The 8,366-nt window shown below is 38.0% G+C and overlaps 1 long non-coding RNA gene across 1 annotated transcript; it reads right to left on the bottom strand.

The window, feature by feature from the left end:
* Positions 1-5,901: 5,901 nt before the first annotated feature.
* LOC119294968 lies at positions 5,902-8,243 on the bottom strand. Its single transcript, XR_005143622.1, has 4 exons — positions 8,088-8,243; positions 7,619-8,005; positions 7,219-7,541; positions 5,902-7,109 (listed from the first exon to the last, which is right to left on the bottom strand). It is a non-coding gene; the product is annotated as an uncharacterized LOC119294968 (long non-coding RNA).
* Between the last annotated feature and the right edge of the window lie 123 nt (positions 8,244-8,366).

Raw genomic sequence — 8,366 nt, 5'->3', positions numbered from 1 at the left:
CTGGTGCCTAGTGGGCACCTAGGTGGCCCCCTCTGGTATTTCTTTTCTCCAGTATTTTTATATATTCCAAAATAATTCTTCGTAAAATTTCAGCTCATTTGGAGATGTGCAGAATAGGTATCTCTGACATAGCTTTTTCAGGTCCAGAATTCCAGCTGCTGGTAATCTCCCTCTTTCTGTAAACCTTGCATACTATGAGAGAAAAGGCATTATAATTACTCCACAAAGTGTTATATTGCATTAAAACACTATAAATAAAAGTAGGAAACATGATGCAAAATGGACGTATCAGTGACCAAGTCTTTGTAACAGCTTCGGTGCTACCGACATTTTCTGGTCGGTGACTCCGAAATCATTTCTTTGAAAACCTAAAACTGACATTTTTACTCAAAATTTTGGCAAAATGTTGTGTTTTTGTGATGCTCATCCATTCCACTCTAGCCCATCTACTTCACGGGTGTAGTGTCAGCTATGTCAGATGTAAGTGACAGCCAGAACATGTCAGAGGAGCAGAATGTGGAGTTGAGTGCAGGATCAAGTCCTAGGGGCAGTTACTATGAGGGAGAGAGGAGCTCCCCAGAGTTGCCAAAAGCTGCCACCAGGGCCAGGAGGAAGAAAAACTCAGCTGATGAAGATGATGTTGATGTATATTATAAGCCCAAGATGGATCACAACTCAATGGCTAACATGTACAAGGAGATTCCTAAGGAGGACAGGGAATCACACAACCTTGGCTCGGTTTACTACTTGTTGACAAGACTTGCTACCTCCAACACTAACATGAGGCATACCTTGATGGCCAAGTCACGTGATGAGAGAATGAGTCGAGCTCACTCCATAAACATGCTGCATCTTATTAATCAACATGAGAAGTTCAAAGTCATGAATCGAGGCGAGCGATCGAGATGGGTCGGCCCATTTTTCAAACGTACGCAGCGCTACAATATGCAGTTTTGGGAACCTTCTATAAGGTTCCTGACCGGTTTCGGGAACCTTCTAGAAGGTTCTTGAACCGGTTTTCACTGCTATTTTATTTTAAGTTTTTTTATGTTTCTATTTTCATTTTCATTTTTATTTTTCTGTTTCTTTTTCCTTTTTGTTTCCTTTTGTGTTTACTTATTTCATTTTTTATTTCTTTTCTAATTCTTTTTTCTTCTAAATTTTTAGTTTCTATTTTTTTAGATATGGAAATTTGTTTGAAAATTCAAAAAATGTTCAAAAAGTTCAAAAAATCGCTACTATTAATTTTTTTCACAATTTCGAAAATAATATTGATTCAAGAAAATGTTCGCATATTTCAAAAAGTGTTCTCATTTCAAAAAATATTCTAGTTTTAAAATTTCGTTACCAAACTAAAAAATGTTTGCAAATTTCAAATAATGCTATTTCATAGTTTGTTCACATACGCAAAAATGTCCCTTTTTCATAAAATGTCCATATTTCCAAAAAATGATCGGCTTTTTCAAATTTTGCTCACAAATTCAAAAAAGTTTCCATTTAAAAATATTAGAAGATTAAAAATTTGTCCACATCTTTAAAACTTATTCAAGATTCTAAAAAAAGTTCATGTTTAAGAAAAAAATAAAAAATGTTCCGGTTCTCAAAATTCGTTCACAAATGAATGTTCCTTTTTTTGAAAAGTTTTCACAAATTGAAAAATTATTCGCATTTTCTTAAAACTTGATTGTGATTGTCAAAAGTTGATCGTAATTTTAAAAAACGTTCTTGTTTTTTCAAGATTTCTTCACAATTACAAAAACATTTCTTGTTTTCAATTTTTTTCACAATTCAAAAATCTGTTCACATTCTAAATGTTGTTATCAAAATTTATTGTCATTTAAAAAATTGATGAACATTATAAAATTTGGTTACAGACTCAAAAAGTTGCTAACATGTTTGTAAAACACGTGTGTGTTCTGTCAAAAATGTTTGGACTTTCAAAAAATTATATTCAGAGTTTACAAGAAAATATTGAAAAAGGAAAAATAATCTTATCTGTCGATGTGACTAGTTCTAAAGTATTTGTATTGCCTTTTCACCACCAACATGAATCAGTATTACCTGAACAAAATTTACAATTATGAACAGTTTTTAAAAACAAGAACAAAATTTTAAACATGAATTATTTTTTAAATTATGGCTTCTTAAAAGAAAAATAAATTTTGAAAAAGCAAACAATTTCCTAAACCATGAATGGTTTTCCAAACTATGAACAAATATTTGACATTCCTAACAAATCATACTGCATATTGTTTTAATCTCAGGCCTTGATACAAAGATTGAACACAAGAGATGAGCTAGAGTTTTGAGATGAGATGATGCTATTGTAGATGTTGATGGAGATTGGCCTTCCCACGATGAGAGGGTTGTTGATGATAACATAGCTTCGATTTTCCCCTCTTCGGATAAAAGTATCCTCGGCGGAATCGCTCCGCCGGAGAGCAGAAGTGCTCCTGCTCAAGATCCGCCTCGAGACAGCGGCGCTCCGTCCGGAAAGTCCTCTCGTTATTTTTTATAGGGCAAATGACCTTATGTACTAGAAGATGGGCACCGGAAGCAGACTAGGGCACACTACCCACCAGGGCGCACCACGGGGGGCAGGTGCGCCCTGGTGCCTAGTGGGCACCTAGGTGGCCCTCTCTGGTATTTCTTTTCTCCAGTATTTTTTATATATTTCAAAATAATTCTTCGTAAAATTTTAGCTCATTTGGAGATGTGCAGAATAGGTATCTCTGACAGAGCTTTTTCAGGTCCAGAATTTCAGCTGCTGGTAATCTTCCTCTTTCTGTAAACCTTGCATATTATGAGAGAAAAGGCATTAGAATTACTCCACAAAGTGTTATATTGCACAAAAACACTATAAATAAAAGTAGGAAACATGATGCAAAATGGATGTATCAGTGACCAAGTTTTTGTAAAAGCTTCGGTGCTACCGACATTTTCTGGTCAGTGACTCCGAATTCATTTCTTTGAAAACCTAAATCTAACATTTTTACTCAAAAATTTGGCAAAATGTTGTGTTTTTGTGATGCTCATCCATTCCACTCTACCCCATCTACTTCATAGGTGTAGTGTCAGCTATGTCAGATGTAAGTGACAGCCAGAACATGTCAGAGGAGCAGAATGTGGAGTTGAGTGCAGGATCAAGTCCTAGGGGCAGTTACTATGAGGGAGAGAGGAGCTCTCCAGAGTTGCCAAAAGCTGCCATCAGGGCCAGGAGGAAGAAAAACTCAGCTGATGAAGATGATGTTGATGTATATTATAAGCCCAAGATAGATCACAACTCAATGGCTAACATGTACAAGGAGATTCCTAAGGAGGACAGGGAATCACACAACCTTGGCTCGGTTTACTACTTGTTGATAAGACTTTCTACCTCCAACACTATCATGAGGCATACCTTGATGCCCAAGTCACGTGATGAGAGAATGAGTCGAGCTCACTCCATAAACATGCCGCATCTTATTAATCAACATGAGAAGTTCAAAGTCATGAATCGAGGCGAGCGACCGAGATGGGCCGACCCAATTTTCAAACGTACGCAGCGCTACAATATGCAGTTTTGGGAACCTTCTATAAGGTTCCCGACCGGTTTCGGGAACCTTGTAGAAGGTTCTTGAACCGGTTTTCACTGCTATTTTATTTTAAGTTTTTTTACGTTTCTATTTTCATTTTCATTTTTATTTTTCTGTTTCTTTTTTCCTTTTTGTTTCCTTTTTGTTTACTTATTTCATTTCTTATTTCTTTTCTAATTCTTTTTTCTTCTGAATTTTTAGTTTCTATTTTTTCAGATATGGAAATTTGTTTGAATTTTCAAAAAATGTTCAAAAGTTCAAAAAAATCCCTACTATTAAATTTTTTCACAATTTCGACAATAATATTGATTCAAGAAAATGTTCGCATATTTCAAAAAGTGTTCTCATTTCAAAAAATATTCTAGTTTTAAAATTTCGTTACCAAACTAAAAAATGTTTGCAAATTTAAAATAATGCTATTTCATAATTTGTTCACATACGCAAAAATGTACCTTTTTCATAAAATGTCCATGTTTCCAAAAAATGACCGGCTTTTTCAAATTTTGCTCACAAATTCAAAAAAGTTTCCATTTAAAAATATTAGAAGATTAAAAATTTGTCCACATCTTTAAAACTTATTCAAGATTCTAAAAAAAAATCATGTTTAAGAAAAAAATAAAAAATGTTGCGGTTCTCAAAATTCGTTCACAAATGAATGTTCCTTTTTTCAAAAGTTTTCACAAATTGAAAAATTATTCGCATTTTCTTAAAACTTGTTTGTGATTGTCAAAAGTTGATAGTAATTTTTAAAAATGTTCCTGTTTTTTCAAGATTTCTTCACAATTTCAAAAACATTTCCTGTCTTCAATGTTTTTTCGCAATTCAAAAATTTGTTCACATTTTCTAAATGTTGTTATCAAAAATTATTGTAGTTTAAAAAATTGATGAACATTATAAATTTTGGTTACAGACCCAAAAAGTTGCTAACATGTTTGTAAAACATGTGTGTGTTCTGTCAAAAATGTTTGGACTTTCAAAAAAATATATTCAGAGTTTACAGGAAAATATTGAAAAAGGAAAAATAATCTTATCTGTCCATGTGACTAGTTCTAAAGTATTTGTATTGCCTTTTCACCATCAACATGAATCAGTATTTTCAGTATGGTTTGTTCGGAATCCTTTTTTCATATTTTCCCCAAAAAAATTCTTGTTTTCTAAAATGTATTTAAACAATAGAAAATCTCTACAGTACAGTAAACATGATGTTGCAGTGAATATCCCACTATAGTGAGATTTTTAAATTTAAGTCACGTTGTCATCTGTCAAAAGCGGCCACACGTAGGTTTTTCTTTTAGACAAAACTCGCTCCACTTTATTGATCACAGAGCTCTCCGAAATAGGCTGGCGGATAATGGCCCATCACAAGGGACGAGACTTGCCTGCTCCCCTGCCGTGTGCCCATGCGTGCTCCCACGTACGTGACTTGTTTTGATTGGAACAAAATAAGGCCTGGCCCCACCCCCTTAAAATCAGGGGGGGGGGGGAGATTATTAGATTAGAAAAAGAAAAGGAAAAAAAACAACCGCAGGATGAAGTGGGAGCACGGATGGGAGCATAGGAAGGGAGCAGGCAAGCCGGATCCCATCACAAGGCCTTTAGTTGCTACTAGTAAGCGTGCACGTGCACGCACATATAACCGTGAGAAAAAAATCTCATGTATAAACATATTTTTTGCATGTATTACGTACGATGTGGATTCTGCAAAAAGGAAGTTAAGTACTTCCAGGAAATGGAGAGAAGGGATTCCAGCATGATATAGTAATGCTAACAAATATGGTGAAGAATTACATTTGTTATCAGCCTGAAACTCCAAAAGAATTGTGGACTAACATGGAGCAGGGCAGCCTAGAACCAAACATAGTTCTCTGGCAAAAAAAACAAACAAACATAGTTACTGCTAGTTGTGGCTTATTCATAGAGATCTTCCACGCCTTGTGAAGAATGAAGTCAGTAAACCAGTGAAAATAGAAAATGTAGGAGTGGTGGTTTTGGCATAGATAGTTTGTTTCATAGTAAGGTCCGGCACAAAATGTGGTCAGGAAATTCACCTCATTCATATTTGGTTAGTTTTGCATACATTGAATTCATCACGTTCTTATTTGGTTAGCTTTGTAGACATGTAACCAATTCATGCACAAATGCCGGTGACAAAGAACACATGAAATAAATAAATTAAAACATATCACATATCATCTGAAAATTGCATTATCTAATTGAACTATAAGAACTGACCGTAGTGGGCCTTTTGTCAAAATGACACACCAGAGTCGTCATCTAATCTCATGGAACCTCGTAACTTTAAAAAAAGTATATATGGCCATAAAATATATAATTTGAAAATTGTATTATTTCATTGAAGTACAGAAACTGCGAATAGTAGGATGCTACTGGCTTTATAAAGCCGACATGACACTCCTCCCAAATTATGATGATCTGTTGGCATAAACACCTTTTACTTTTGTTTCGTCATTCATATCCCTCGCATGAATGATGAACCTGCATATATTGCTTTAAGAGTGATGCTTGGAAATGAAGGGAACATGAAATCTTGAATATTGTTGCCGATGCCATGACTCGTTTATGAAGATGTGCCATGGTCAATCGAGTTCTGGTATGACTCCATAGTTCACACTTCTCCCTACGATCCCAAGTCTGAAACGCACAAAATAAGGAATCCATGGTCCACACCTGCACATCAGTTTTTACACAGGACTAACTGGAGCTTGTGCCTGATTCTATTTGATTGCTAAAGTAACATAGCAAATAAAATGAATACGAGATGAGGAAAAAAATACCCAAGCTTGCACTTGTTTACCATATATTGAGGTGCTAGAGATTACAGTATAAACTGTCCAAGAAAATAGCATAGAAAGGTTGCTCAAAGTAAATAGTATGGCACAATGTCATAGAGGAATTTCACATAAAAATATAGAAAGCCCTGCAGTTCAGTTTCTATGCTTCTCTAATACTGAAAGCAATAGCCAAATATCACTGTATAGTTCTTTCAGAGTAATAAAATGGCGGGCTCGGTTCAATATCCAATCCAAATGCACGCGTCTGACTCAGAATTGGTACATGATTATGATATGAACACATGCATGTAACCTTAGTTGTCCAAAACACAGGGGGTTCATGCCTATTAGAAATGGAATTGGCAAGATGTAGAGCCGCTTACTTGCCGACACCTTCAAATGCGACATAAAAAAATTACAGAATTGTATCTTCCTGAAACAAAGCTGCAGACAATACTGAAACAAGAAATTAGGCTCCCATTCGATAGTACCTTTGCTATTTTTCTTGTTATGCTTATCGTTTATTGGTATTGTATAGGCTCCCATTCGGGGACATACAAAAAAATATCTGAGTACGCATCATCAGCATTTTATTAAAGCAAAATACCAACCTTGCAACCTAAAAATATCTTTGAAAATATTCGATTGATTCATCAATAGCTTCCTTTTGCCAGATCAAAAAGATCCCTCAAAGATGCAGCTGAAACAGGTGATGCGCTCTCGGATTGTTAAAAGGTGTGGACTGCATAAACATCAGCACCATACAATTTCCATTTCCATGATCATGTCGTCTAATAGTTACTACCAAATGGATTAAATGATACACGGAGCTTGGTGATATGGTGGAATACCTGGAATAGCAGCCCACAGTTTATGCTTGCTCCCTCATGATATTAGACAGGAACGTGGCAGTCGAACATTTCCCCTTAGTGCCGGTGATATGGACAGCCTACGAACACAATTACTTGCAGCCAAACATCTTTCTCTTCTTCTGGCGGGCATTCATATATGTATCCACAACACCTTCTCCTGCTCTCCCTGCCAGTAAAAAGACAACAAGTACTTGATCATATTTATGTGCAGTTTGACATAAAACTGATTTGCAGCCAAACACCCTTCTCTTCTTCTGGCGGGCATTCATATATGTATCCACAAGACTTTTCCCCTGCTCTCCCTACCAGTAAAAATACAACAAGGACTTAATCATATTTATGTGCAGTTTGACATAAAATTGCTTAGCCAAGTCTGTACCTATCATGTGAAGAGGACATGCGGTGGTATGCCCCTATTGAACCCGTGGTAGAGGACATGGCAGAGGTGGCCGTGGTGACTGAAGATGGCAACGACCCTGTGGTAGAGGACAAGCAGGAGGATGCGATGTCCGGACAACAAACCCTCCTCAACTTCGCAGGGCAACAGGATGGAGGCAGCTGAGTTGCAGACAACAACGACTTTCGCGTCCTCGGCTGTGCGGAAGAATGGCAGCGGCGGCATCTGCATCACAGACTGCCCGGGAGAATTAAGAAGGGGGTAGGCATGTGTTCATCACCGTTCGTCGCCGTCGCCGATTTAGTCGGGAGGAGGGCCGGCACTCGCGAGGGAAGGTCCGGCGGAGCTTTAGTCCATGGCCATGGTGTCCTGCAGTGTGGGAACGGAGAGAGGGAGAAAGATTAGTGAGGAGAGGGAGAGAGAAGGGAGGAGGGCTCTGGGCACGGCTGACCGGCAGAGGAGCTCGACGGCGGCGTTCGGAGGCCTGGTGGGCTCGGGGCGGATCGGGGGTGGGGAGCGCACGGGCGGAGCGGCGGCGCAACGTTGTTGCTGCGGATCCCTTCTTTCGCCGTTCTTGTTGGGGCCTAAAGCCAGTGCCAGGACTCGGGAGCCACTTTCGCGTGGACCAAACCGAAAATCAGGGATTCCTAAAAAAACGAAAATCAGGGAGTTGCCGCTGGGCCGCGGGATCGGCGGCCGCGGAGCGCTCGCACGATCGGCAGACGCGGCG

The sequence above is a fragment of the Triticum dicoccoides genome, chromosome 4B (genome assembly GCF_002162155.2).
Source record: "Triticum dicoccoides isolate Atlit2015 ecotype Zavitan chromosome 4B, WEW_v2.0, whole genome shotgun sequence".
NCBI classification, from domain to species: domain Eukaryota; kingdom Viridiplantae; phylum Streptophyta; class Magnoliopsida; order Poales; family Poaceae; genus Triticum; species Triticum dicoccoides.
This window is presented reverse-complemented; position numbering and strand designations above follow the sequence as displayed.